We start from the raw sequence: 13,407 nt of genomic DNA on the forward strand, positions 1-13,407 counted from the left end.
TCGGTTTTGGTGAAATATCTGAAAATTGCCTCAAAGCTTCAACTTCTCAGCACCATATCACCCATGTATCGTTATGCACCAAGAAAAAGCACCCTAAATATGATTGCCAGGGTTCCTCCGAACAGTTTGGTGGCCATTGTTCATAGGTTTACCAAAGTATCTGGCATTTAGAGGCCCCAAAATGAAGTTAGTGCATACAAATAGTCCTGTGGGTAACTTCAGCTAATGAAAGATCAACACATTGACTGCATTTTTGTGGGGTAAAAACACAGAAATATATGTTTACCCCCCAAACCCATACATTTTTGGAAAGTACACATTCTACAGAATATAAAATGGGTACCCATGCCTTATTGCTCCAAACTACTGAGTCGCCAGGCTTTCCCAAAGTTGTCGGTTTTGGTGAAATATCTGAAAATTGCCTCAAAGCTTCAACTTCCCAGTACCATATCACCCATATGTCATTACGTACTAAGAAAAAGCACCCTAAATATGATTGCCAGGGTTCCTCTGAACATTTTGGTGGCCATTGTTCATAAGTTTACCAAAGTATCTGGCATTTAGAGGCCCCAAAATGAAGTTAGCGCATACAAACAGTCCCGTGGGTAACTTCAGCTAATGAAAAATCAACACATTGACTGCATTTTTGTGGGGTAAAAACACAGAAATATATGTTTACCCCCCAAAACCCATATATTTTTGGAAAGTACACATTCTACAGAATCTAAAATGGGTACCCATGCCTTTCTGCTCCAAACTACTGAGTCGCAAGGCTTTCCCACAATTGTCGGTTTTGGTGAAATATCTGAAAATTGCCTCAAAGCTTCAACTTCTCAGCACCATATCACCCATGTATCGTTATGCACCAAGAAAAAGCACCCTAAATATGATTGCCAGGGTTCCTCCGAACAGTTTGGTGGCCATTGTTCATAGGTTTACCAAAGTATCTGGCATTTAGAGGCCCCAAAATGAAGTTAGCGCATACAAATAGTCCTGTGGGTAACTTCAGCTAATGAAAGATCAACACATTGACTGCATTTTTGTGGGGTAAAAACACAGAAATATATGTTTACCCCCCAAACCCATACATTTTTGGAAAGTACACATTCTACAGAATCTAAAATGGGTACCCATGCCTTATTGCTCCAAACTACCGAGTCGCAAGGCTTTCCCAAAGTTGCCGGTTTTGGTGAAATATCTGAAAATTGCCTCAAAGCTTCAACTTCCCAGCACCATATCACCCATGTGTCATTACGTACTAAGAAAAAGCACCCTAAATATGATTGCCAGGGTTCCTCTGAACATTTTGGTGGCCATTGTTCATAAGTTTACCAAAGTATCTGGCATTTAGAGGCCCCAAAATGAAGTTAGCGCATACAAACAGTCCCGTGGGTAACTTCAGCTAATGAAAATCAACACATTGACTGCATTTTTGCGGGGTAAAAACACAGAAATATATGTTTACCCCCCAAACCCATATATTTTTGGAAAGTACACATTCTACGGAATCTAAAATGGGTACCCATGCCTTTCTGCTCCAAACTACTGAGTCGCAAGGCTTTGCCAAATTTGGCGGTTTTGGTGAAATATCTGGAAATTGCCTCAAAGCTTCAACTTTACAGCATCGTATTGTCCATGTATCATTACCAGCATAAAGCATCCTAAATATAAACATAGGGGTCTACTAAACAGTTTGATGCCCAATATGCATAGATATACCAAACTATGTGGCGCACAGAGACCCCCAAATGACAATATGTATAGACATTTTCACGGCTGACGCGCTGGCTGCTGCAATATAACCACTCGGTGTGTGTATTATGCGACATTAGACCACCTAACAGTACAGAGACCCCAGAAAACCATATGTTTTCAGAAAGTACACATTCTGACGAATCCAATATGGGTAAATAAGTGTTTCTACTGCAAACTGCCAAACTGCAAAGCAATGCTGAACATAACGGTTTTTATCAAATTTCTGAAAATTGTCACAAAGCTTGAATTTTACCCCATTATATGCCCCACATTTCGTAACTTATCAGCATAAAACATCCTAAATATGAACGCCAGGGGTCTACTAAACACTTTGATGCCCAATATGCATAGATAAACCAAACTATGTGGCGCACAGAGACCCCCAAATGACAATAGTGTATATACATTTTCACGGCTGACGCGCGCTGGCTGCTGCAATATGAGCACCTGGTGTGTGTAATATGCGACATTAGACCCCCTAACAGTACAGAGACCCCAGAAAACCATATATTTTCAGAAAGTACACATTCTGACGAATCCAATATGGGTAAATAAGTGTTCCTACTGCAAACTGCCAAACTGCAAAGCAATGCTGAACGTAACGGTTTTTATCAAATTTCTGAAAATCGTCACAAAGCTTGAATTTTACCCCATTATATGCCCCACATTTCGTAACTTATCAGCATAAAACATCCTAAATATGAACGCCAGGGGTCTACTAAACACTTTGATGCCCAATATGCATAGATATACCAAACTATGTGGCGCACAGAGACCCCCAAATGACAATAGTGTATATACATTTTCACGGCTGACGCGCGCTGGCTGCTGCAATATGAGCACCTGGTGTGTGTAATATGCTACATTAGACCCCCCTAACAGTACAGAGACCCCAGAAAACCATATATTTTCAGAAAGTACACATTCTGACGAATCCAATATGGGTAAATATGTGTTCCTACTGCAAACTGCCAAACTGCAAAGCAATGCTGAACGTAACGGTTTTTATCAAATTTCTGAAAATCGTCACAAAGCTTGAATTTTACCCCATTATATGCCCCACATTTCGTAACTTATCAGCATAAAACATCCTAAATATGAATGCCAGGGGTCTACTGAACACTTTGATGCCCAGTATGCATAGATATACCAAACTATGTGGCGCACAGAGACCCCCAAATGACAATAGTGTATATACATTTTCACGGCTGACGCACTGGCAGCTGCAATATAAGCACCTGGTGTGTGTATTATGCAACATTAGACCCCCCTAACAGTACAGAGACCCCAGAAAACCATATATTTTCAGAAAGTACACATTCTGACGAATCCAATATGGGTAAATAAGTGTTTCTACTGCAAACTGCCAAACTGCAAAGCAATGCTGAACATAACGGTTTTTATCAAATTTCTGAAAATTGTCAGAAAGCTTGAATTTTACTCCATTATATGCCACACATTTCGTAACGTATCAGCATAAAACATCCTAAATATGAACGCCAGGGGTCTACTGAACACTTTGATGCCCAATATGCATAGATATACTAAACTATGTGGCGCACAGAGACCCCCAAATGACAATAGTGTATATACATTTTCACGGCTGACGCGCTGGCTGCTGCAATATAAGCACCTGGTGTGTGTATTATGCGACATTAGACCCCCCTAACAGTACAGAGACCCCAGAAAACCATATATTTTCAGAAAGTACACATTCTGACGAATCCAATATGGGTAAATGTGTGTTTCTACTGCAAACTGCCAAACTGCAAAGCAATGCTGAACATAACGGTTTTTATCAAATTTTTGAAAATCGTCAGAAAGATTGAATTTTACCCCATTATATGCCCCACATTTCATAACCTTTCAGCATAAAACATCCTAAATATGAACGCCAGAGGTCTACTGAACACTTTGATGCCCAATATGCATAGATATACCAAACTATGTGGCGCACAGAGACCCCCAAATGACAATAGTGTATATACATTTTCACAGCTGACGTGCTGGCTGCTGCAATATAAGCACCTGGTGTGTGTATTATGCGACATTAGACCCCCCTAACAGTACAGAGACCCCAGAAAACCATATATTTTCAGAAAGTACACATTCTGACGAATCCAATATGGGTAAATAAGTGTTTCTACTGCAAACTGCCAAACTGCAAAGCAATGCTGAACATAACGGTTTTTATCAAATTTCTGAAAATTGTCAGAAAGCTTGAATTTTACCCCATTATATGCCCCACATTTCGTAACGTATCAGCATAAAACATCCTAAATATGAACGCCAGAGGTCTACTGAACACTTTGATGCCCAATATGCATAGATATACCAAACTATGTGGCGCACAGAGACCCCCAAATGGATATATAGTAGATAAAATTTACAAGGCAAAACAAAATAAGGCAGTAAAGGGTGAAATGCAAAAAATCCAATAAAACCACAAAAATCAATGTTTTTTTTCCAGACTAGTGTTATCGGCCGTCAGAATCACAGTTTGAATATTTTAGATGGGCCAAACAGGTTCTACGGCTAGAAACAAGTGAACACAACATATGCAGAGCTGAAAATGCAATAAAATGGCTAAAAATTCAATAAAATGGCTAAAAATGCACCAAAATACCCAAAATTGCAATATAATCACCGAAATAACATACAAAAGGTATTGCACAGTACGGTTAGCGAATACGCTATGCGTAATGGCAATAAAACATTTTTTTCAGCCAAAAAAAGAAACGATGCGATAAGAAAAAAAAAAAAAAGCCACAATGCAATGTATGTGCGTGTGCGTGTGTACAAATGGTAAATTACATGTTATGTGCGCGTGTGTGCGTGTGCACATGTGTGTAAGTGCAGTGAGTGTAAGTGACCCCCCCAATCCCCAAAAATGTATGTGTAAGTGTGTGTAAGTGTGAATCTAAGTGTGTATTACTGTAATAAGTGTGTGTTGGTGTGTTTGTGTGTGTAATTGTTGCACTAACCTGAAAAAGTCGCTGGAGACTGTTGCAGGCGATCAGGAAGAGCCTCTGGAAGACATCTGCCTCGTGGTTCCTGTCTGTGTGCTGTGGGGGCGGAGATCGTTGATCCGGTGCAGGCTGCAGCAGCAGGACACGTAAGTAACACGTGCCTGCTGCTGTTTTTGGGCCCCTGGGCGATCGCGCCCCAGGGGCCACTCGATCCCCTGCTCTGCTCGTTGCCTAGGGGCAGGGGATCGAGCAGGAACGGAGCGAACGGCTCTAACAGCCGCTCCTCCGCTCCTGAACCCGGAAGTGCTGCAGAACGTAGAATCTACGTTCTGTGGCATTTCAAGTACCTTTGCCACAGAACGTAGATTCTACGATCTGTGGCATTTAAAAGGTTAAAGGGGTTGTTCACCTTTGAGATAACTTTTAGTAGGATGTAGAGAGGGATATTCTGAGACAATTTGCAATTAGTTTTCATTTTTATTAGTTGAGGTTTTCGAGTTATTTAGCTTTTTATTCAGCAACTCTTTAATTTGCATGGTAGGGAATCTGGTTGCTAGTGTCCAAATTACCCTAGCAACCATACATTGATTTGCATAAGAAACTGGGATAGGAATAGGAGAGGCCTGAATAGAAGGATCAGTAATAAAAATTAGCAATAACAATACATTTGTAGCCTTAGAGAGCATTTGTTTTTTATAAGGGAGTCAGCGACACCCATTTGAAAGCTGTAAAGAGTCAGAAGAAAAAGGCAAATAATTGTAAAACTATAAAAAAATAAATAATGAAAACCAATTGAACAGTTGCTTAGAATCGACTGTTCTATAACATACTAAAAGTTACCTTAAAGGTGAACCACCCCCTTAATGAAGCCTGCAAATAGGTTTAGTATACCCAAAATGTTAGTTTTACTTCAAGGTCAAAGCGGACAGTTGTCAACACATTGGGTATTTCTTAGTAAAAAGGTGTATTTGTAATATAAATCTTTTTAAGGCCAAGTAAAAGGACCCGTTAAAAATGAGAAAATAGCAGCGTGTAAAAAGTGTTTGAGGGTGAGTGTGTGAGTGCACATTTATGCGTGTGATTTTGCATGTATGTGTGAATACCTGTATGAGTGCACGTGTGAGCTTTTTGGAGTCAGAATGTGTGTTTGTTTGTATGCATAGTTGTGTCTGTTTAGTATGAATTAGTATTAGTCATACTAATACTCTTGGTCAGGCAGAAAAAATCAAGTAGGTTTGTTGTGTTAAAGTCAGCAAACATTACTCCAGTCCAGTGACCTGGTGAAGACACTTGGAGCTGCTAATAGCAGCTACTTAATTTAACAATTTACCTAATTTGAACATTCATATTGATACTACAGGGATCAGTTCTATAGCTGGCTGCAGAGGGTGGGTAGGGAGTGAAGAAATTATGCTGGACCTTATCCTAGAGTCCTGCATTGGGTCTGGTACCCGCAACGGTGTCGGGTTTTGGGCAGAAAACCTGATGTCTCCTGACAATGCGGGATGTCCTCAGATACCCTGCTTGGGTACTCAGGCTGATTGCAGGCTACATTACCCCCACCTCCTCTTGTTAAATATAAGGAGCAGCAGAAGAGCCAAGCGGTGACAGACTCATGATTTGAATTTCCCACCCACACTGGCTCTGTAAACTGGGCTATGGACTTGCTAATATTGGATTTCCAAATCATGTGAAATTGTGACTGTGCCATCCTTCTATAGTACTGGGATTCATGGAATTGCTACTGTGCCATACTTCTATGAGTTCTGGGGATATTATACATGAAATTCACCCACTATTTTGTGCAGAGGGGGCCCTGAAGATTTTTTTGCAGGGGGGCCCTGGCATCTGAAGTTACGCCACTGCACTCATGTATTATAAGGGATAATGTACCCCCTACTGTAAATGATAAGGATATTAGAAGTCACTGAGGGGTTGTTCTGTGACCATATAAAGGCACAAGGCTGCAGGCTGAGTTATACAGGGAACTCTGAGTATCACTCATGTATTATAAGGGATAATGTACCCCCTACTGTAAATGATAAGGATATTAGAAGTCACTGAGGGGTTGTTCTGTGACCATATAAAGGCACAAGGCTGCAGGCTGAGTTATACAGGGAACTCTGAGTATCACTCATGTATTATAAGGGATAATGTACCCCCTACTGTAAATGATAAGGATATTAGAAGTCACTGGGGGGTTGTTCTGTGACCATATAAAGGCACAAGGCTGCAGGCTGAGTTATACAGGGAACTCTGAGTATCACTCATGTATTATAAGGGATACTGTACCCCCTACTGTAAATGATAAGGATATTGGAAGTCACTGGGGGTTGTTCTGTGACCATATAAAGGCACAAGGCTGCAGGCTGAGGTATACAGGGAACTCTGAGTATCACTCATGTATTATAAGGGATACTGTACCCCTACTGTAAATGATAAGGATATTAGAAGTCACTGAGGGGTTGTTCTGTGACCATCATCAAGGCACAAGGCTGCAGGCTGAGTTATACAGGGAACTCTGAGTATCACTCATGTATTATAAGGGATAATGTACCCCTAACTGTAAATGATAAGGATATTAGAAGTCACTGAGGGGTTGTTCTGTGACCATATAAAGACACAAGGCTGCAGGCTGAGTTATACAGGGAACTAGTATCACTCATGTATTATAAAGGGATAATGTACCCCTACTGTAAATGATAAGGATATTAGAAGTCACTGAGGGGTTGTTCTGTGACCATATAAAGGCATAAGGCTGCAGGCTGAGTTATACAGTGAACTCTGAGTATCACTCATGTATTATAAGGGATAATGTACCCCCTACTGTAAATGATAAGGATATTATTAATGACCATATAAAGGCACGTGGCTGCAGGCTAAAGTGGAGAGCAATAATTAACATCATTCTGTTGTTATTTTTAACTAATGTGAGTAAAGAGCCATTAAAATGTTGTTATTGCAGGGAGACAATTTTATCCAGTAGATGGCACCATCAGTTTTTAAAACGGGTTGGCTTTACGTAGTTTTAAATTTGTTGAAGATGAAAAAAGACATGTCCATTTGTAAGTAACTCCTGCCTAAAATCTATTTAAAGACCACCACAAAGGATTTAAAATAAAAATCCCACCCCCCCCTCCCCCAAATACAGCGTCACGCATCCCCATATGTGTCAGGTATCATAGAAGATCCCATTTGGTCACCAGGGCACTTGAGCTTTTACTTAATGAAAATGACATTTTATTTCACATCTCTTTGCTGACATTTCAGAATTAATCTCCCTTTTTTGTGCTTTGCAAGAGGAACATGAATGGTTCCGAAATGTCAGCCAAGAGATGTGAAATAAAATGTGTTTTGTATAAAAGTTCAAGTGCCCTGGTGATCAAATTGGATTTTCAAATCCCCAAACTGGGCAGAAAATGCAACAATTTTGTTCATTAAAGGATAAGTAAACCTTAAAATAAGTGAATGTAATGTTTGCAATGTACATTCATTATTTATTTTATTTTTATTCCAAGGATACATTTATTATTAAAGGATACATGTACTGTTAATGAATTTTGTTACAACAGCACCACCTGCTGGTCAGTTTCCCACCAGTCTGACCACCAAGTAGTCAAGGAAGTCAAGAGAAAAAAAAGAGAATACCGAACCGAATCCTAATTTGCATATGTAAATTAGGCGTGGGAAGGGGAAACATTTTTTACTTCCTTGTTTTGTGACAAAAAGTCACGTGATTTTCCCTCCCTGCCCCTTATTTGCATATGTAAATTAGGGTTCGGTTCGGCCGGCAGAAGGATTCGGCCGAATCCGAATCCTGCTGAAAAAGGCCTAATCCTGGCCGAATCCCGAACCGAATCCTGGATTCGTTGCATCCCTATTAAAAACACATAAGATATTTGTTGCTTGATCAAAGTGTAGCTGTAGCCTGTAGCTACTAGTCCAAATCTCTTACCTTCAGAAGGGGCGTATTTACAAATGTGAAGTTCACAGACGTCAACAGCCACCTAAGCCCCAGTTATACCCCTTGCTCCTCTGCCATACAATGAAATATAAATACACATGTGAAGTCTAAGAATTTAATTTGACTATGGGTTCTTGGGTCAGGGCCACCATCAGGGTGGGACAGGCAGAATGCTTGTCAGAGTCCAATTGAAGTAAAGGGTCCAGATGCTGTGAAAAAGGTGGGTTTTGAGTGGATCAGGGCAGGTTTTCAGTTTATTAAGGTCTTGGGATGACTCCCTAGACATATGGCTCCTCTACTGCTTGGGAGGGTTAAGTTAATGACCTTTGTCAACACCCAACAGTGATAGCAGTTGGTTTGGAGAAGAACAATGTCGGCCAAAGCTCTATCAACATTGGGTCTACTGGATTACCTTTGTCCTTTATGGACATTTTTAATATTATTCTTTTAATGAAGGCAGTAATTATGTTCCTCATTGGATATCTAGTAGAAGTAAATGTAGAGCAACTGGACTTGCTGAGTAATCATGGAAGACGTTGAGTAGCAAAGAGTAGCAACATGTCTTCAATGATTGCTCACCAAGTCTAGTTGCTCTACATTTACTTCAACTTGATATACCATGACCTGGATGAACGAAAGCCTTCATAGACACATTCCCATTGAATAGTTAGTGGTGGTTGGGGTGCATGTGTCTGTTTTCTCATCCTACTAGTTACAGACTTATCTCTATACCTTCCCATGCTCACTGCTTTGGAGTGTCTCTTTTTTTTGTGTTTAATGGTGGAAGGCACATATTATAATCCTTAATTGGCTAATGGAAATGGGCTCAGATCTCTCTTGCTATAAAATCTTTATTCTTTGTTGATTCGTGATGACAAAAAGTAACCATATAACAGAGTATCAAAAGGAACATAATAAATAAAAGTAAAAAAGGGATGCATTATTAGGCAGTCAGATGCCTGGCAGATTCACATTGCTATATCTGATGGAGACAGAACATGGGTCCCAAACAAATGCTTCATTTAGGACAGACACAATCTCCTGGCTTGTGAAGCTAGCTTCTCCTAAAATGCTTCTGAGCTGGACCCAAAAAAAATGCTGCTTGCTTGGCTCTGAAGGCCACTCAAGATAGGTTTTGGTTCTCAGCATCTTCCTGAGCTTTTGGAACCTTTTGGGCAAGTCTTCCATAGTGACCTCCTTGACCACCAAGATGACATCCTCAAATGAGTGGCCGATGGCCCTCTGGTGGGCAAAGTACAGTTCATAATTGCACCACTCGCTGTTGACAAAGTTGCGAGAGAGAACAAAGATGGTCTTGCGACTATTCTCAATGTTCTCAATGATATTGTCAATGATCCATCTCCCTGGAAGGAAGTCTCTCTCGTGAATGCAGACTCGGTACGGGGGGCTACAGCTCTCCAGCCGATAAAGAAGCTCCCCTCTCACCCAGTCGGCATCCGAGTGGCTGTAGGAGATAAAGGCATGATAATTGTATTCTCTGCTAGGAATGTTTTTTTTAGAACGGTATTTGGACTTTACTATGCGCAATGTCATACGGAGGTACCACGGAACGTCAAACCTCCAGCATAGAAATGTGAAGAAAATAATAATGACAGCAGTAGTTGACACTGAAATTGCAATCACCAGTCTCACATCGCACTCTACTCTCCCTGGGGTGTAATACTGAATGTCTGTATCGCGAAGATTCTGTGGATGAAAGCAACGATACTCATATGGCCAATCAGCAAGCATCTCATTGTCTTTTTGCAGTGTGCTGAAGAACGCATAAAGGTCACAGGTACAATCGTATGGATTTTCTCCTGCTGTCAACCTTCTCAGACTGGGCAGGTCCTTGAAAGTACCCTCATCGATTAGACTGATTGAGTTGCCTTCTAGGTGCAGAACCTGAAGGTTTGGACTTCTCCAGCCACTTGATATGAAGGTCAGTCTGTTGTGGTCGAGAAAAAGTTCCTTAAGGTTGGTCGCTCTGTTGAAATAACTCATGTCTAACCATCGTAACTCAGAAAAAGACAGATCCAGAAGCTCTACAGAGGTGGGCAAACACTGGAACATGCCCATTTTTAGTGTGTTGTCCTTTAAAATGAGAGTCGTTATGTTTGGAATCCAAGTACAAACCTCATTTAATGCTCCCAAGTTATTAGATGTTAGATCAAGTTTGGCCAATCTGGGCCACTTTGCTGTCAATAAAGAAATTAGTCGTAGGCTTTGTAAATTGTTATTTCTAGCTATGAATGTATCGAGCTTGGGTAACCCACCGTCTTGGCACAATGGATTGTAAAGGTTTGTGCCCATAAGTTGGTTACTTGATACATCCAGTCTTTCTAGATTGCCCATTTGACTCCAAGCGCTACAGGGCACATATTCGAAATTAACACCGTTGATGTGAAGGTTTCTGACTTTACTGAACCAAGTGAAAGTCCAGTCAAATCTAAAGATATGAGGACCAGATATGTCTTTAAGGACCAGACTGTTCAGATAAAGATGATTAAATAAAAGTTGTGTTTTATTGGTATTCAAAGAACGATCAAATTTAACAGACTGAAGCAATAGGTCTTGGATGACAGAGTTCTGGATGCTGTGCAAGACCTGATGCAAGAGGTTCTCAGTAAACGTCCCTCTGAAAAAAATCAGTTCTCTAATTTTAATGTCTGCAAAGCCGGAGAATAAACCCTTTGCATCTGTGTAATGGGTGAACTCAAATAATTTTCGAAAACAGAGTCTGTCAATCGATTTTCCTGCAAGGTCCTTTAATATCAGTGGCAGAGCTTGTGCGTTTGCATCTAGGGCAATATCCAAACATAAAATGCGTGTATTGAGGACTTTAAAAGCCCCTGGTTCATAAAACCCAAGGCTGGACATGGTTTTCAATGAAAATGTTTTGAGGCTTATGTTCGTTATGGAGGAAAAGTCATCTTTTAGGACCATACTTACTAATGGGCCTCCGATGGACAAATTTTGTAGATTCACCAAGGTTTCAAAAACTTTCCCAAGGGTGGAATAGTTGTACAAGTTGTTGGACAAGTCAAGAAACTCCAAGAGTTTAATAGGCTCAAATAACGTTGATGGTATCTCTGTAAGGCTGTTGTTAAACAAGGTCAGGTTCCTCAGAAGAGTATTTGAAGCAAAAGAGCCACTTTCTATGGTAGAAATGTTGTTAAAACTCAAATTTAAAGCTCTTAAGTTGGTGTAAGCAGAAAAATCATCAAACTTGATCTGGAACAGCCTGTTGTAGGACAAGTCCAACCATTCCAGTGTGATGGGAAGGTCCTGTGGGACTTCAACAAGGTTCTGCCCTTGGCAGTTGGCATATCTGTTGGTTGAGTCACTTTCACACAGATTTTGACCTGATATACATTTGACAATTATCAGCAACAAGAAGCAAACATTAACGATCTGTTGGGTGCAGACATGTCCATGGTCTTCACATCTGTTGGAGAAAAACAAAAAAAATGGCCTAACTAAAAACTTTACATGAAAATCTGGGCAAATACTGAGCACTTCTTGCCCCCTCCCACCAAAAACAAACAAAGAGGGAGAAAGTTAAACAGAAGATAAACAGAGGTGGCTACACCTGTTGCGCACCTAGAGGAATGGAAACAGGATGAATGTTTTTTGACATTTGTATGTAGACTATAGACATTAGACGTCTATTGCTTCAGCAAATACAATATCAGTCTTCTTTCTCCCCTGTCTAGACCTTACGCCCTTCTCTTTCTGCTGCTATTAAATGGCCCGAAACCGAGAGTCAACAAGGCAACAAGTCAAGGGACAAAGACGTCTCCAACCACTCCAACCCCTGCCAGCAGGGGTCCTATATATCTGCCCCCACCTCAAGTGCAGGAGTACAAAGGAACACAAACACATGCCCTTTAGTGTTCATTTAGATTAGACTTACATAGTTACATAGTTAAATCGGGTTATAAAAAAAGACAAATTACATCAAGTTCAACCCCTCCAAATGAAAACCCAGCCCCATACACACACCCCTCTCTACTTTCACATAAATTCTATATACTCATATCTAGTATCACAATAGCCTTTGATATTATGTCCGTCCAAGTCCCTCTTATAGTCATTAACTGAATCAGCATCACAACATCACCCGGCAGTGCATTCCCCAACCTCACTGTCCTCACTGTGATGAACCCCCTACTCTGTTCCTTTAAATGAAACTTCTTTTCCTCTAGTCTGAAGGGGAGGCCTCTGGTACGTGATTCTCTTTATGGGTAAAAAGGTCCCCTGCTATTTGTCTATAATGTCCTCTAATGTACTTGTAAAGTCTAATCATGTCCCCTCACAAGCGCCTTTTTTCCAGAGAAAACAACCCCAACCTTGTCAGTCTCCCCTCATAATTTAACTCTTCCCTCCCTCTAACCAGTTTAGTTGCACTTAGTCTCTGCACTCTCTCCAGCTCATTTATATCCCTCTTAAGGACTGGAGTCCAAAACTGCCCCCATACTCCAGATGAGGCCTCACCAGGGACCTATAAAGAGACAGAATTATGTTTCATCCCTTGAGTTAATGCTCTTTTTTATACAAGACAGAACTTTATTTGCTTTAGTAGCCACAGAATGACACTGCCCAGAATTAGACAACGTGTTATCTACAAAAACCCCAAGATCCTTCTCATTTAAGGAAACTCCCAACACACTGCCATTTAGTGTATAACTTGCATTTATATTATTTTTGCCAAAGTGC

General features: G+C 40.6%; 1 pseudogene; it reads right to left on the reverse strand.

The window, feature by feature from the left end:
* Positions 1-9,593: 9,593 nt before the first annotated feature.
* On the reverse strand, positions 9,594-12,240 carry LOC108699160 (annotated as a pseudogene).
* Between the last annotated feature and the right edge of the window lie 1,167 nt (positions 12,241-13,407).

This window comes from Xenopus laevis, chromosome 8L (genome assembly GCF_017654675.1).
Source record: "Xenopus laevis strain J_2021 chromosome 8L, Xenopus_laevis_v10.1, whole genome shotgun sequence".
In the NCBI taxonomy this organism is placed as follows: Eukaryota; Metazoa; Chordata; class Amphibia; order Anura; family Pipidae; genus Xenopus; species Xenopus laevis.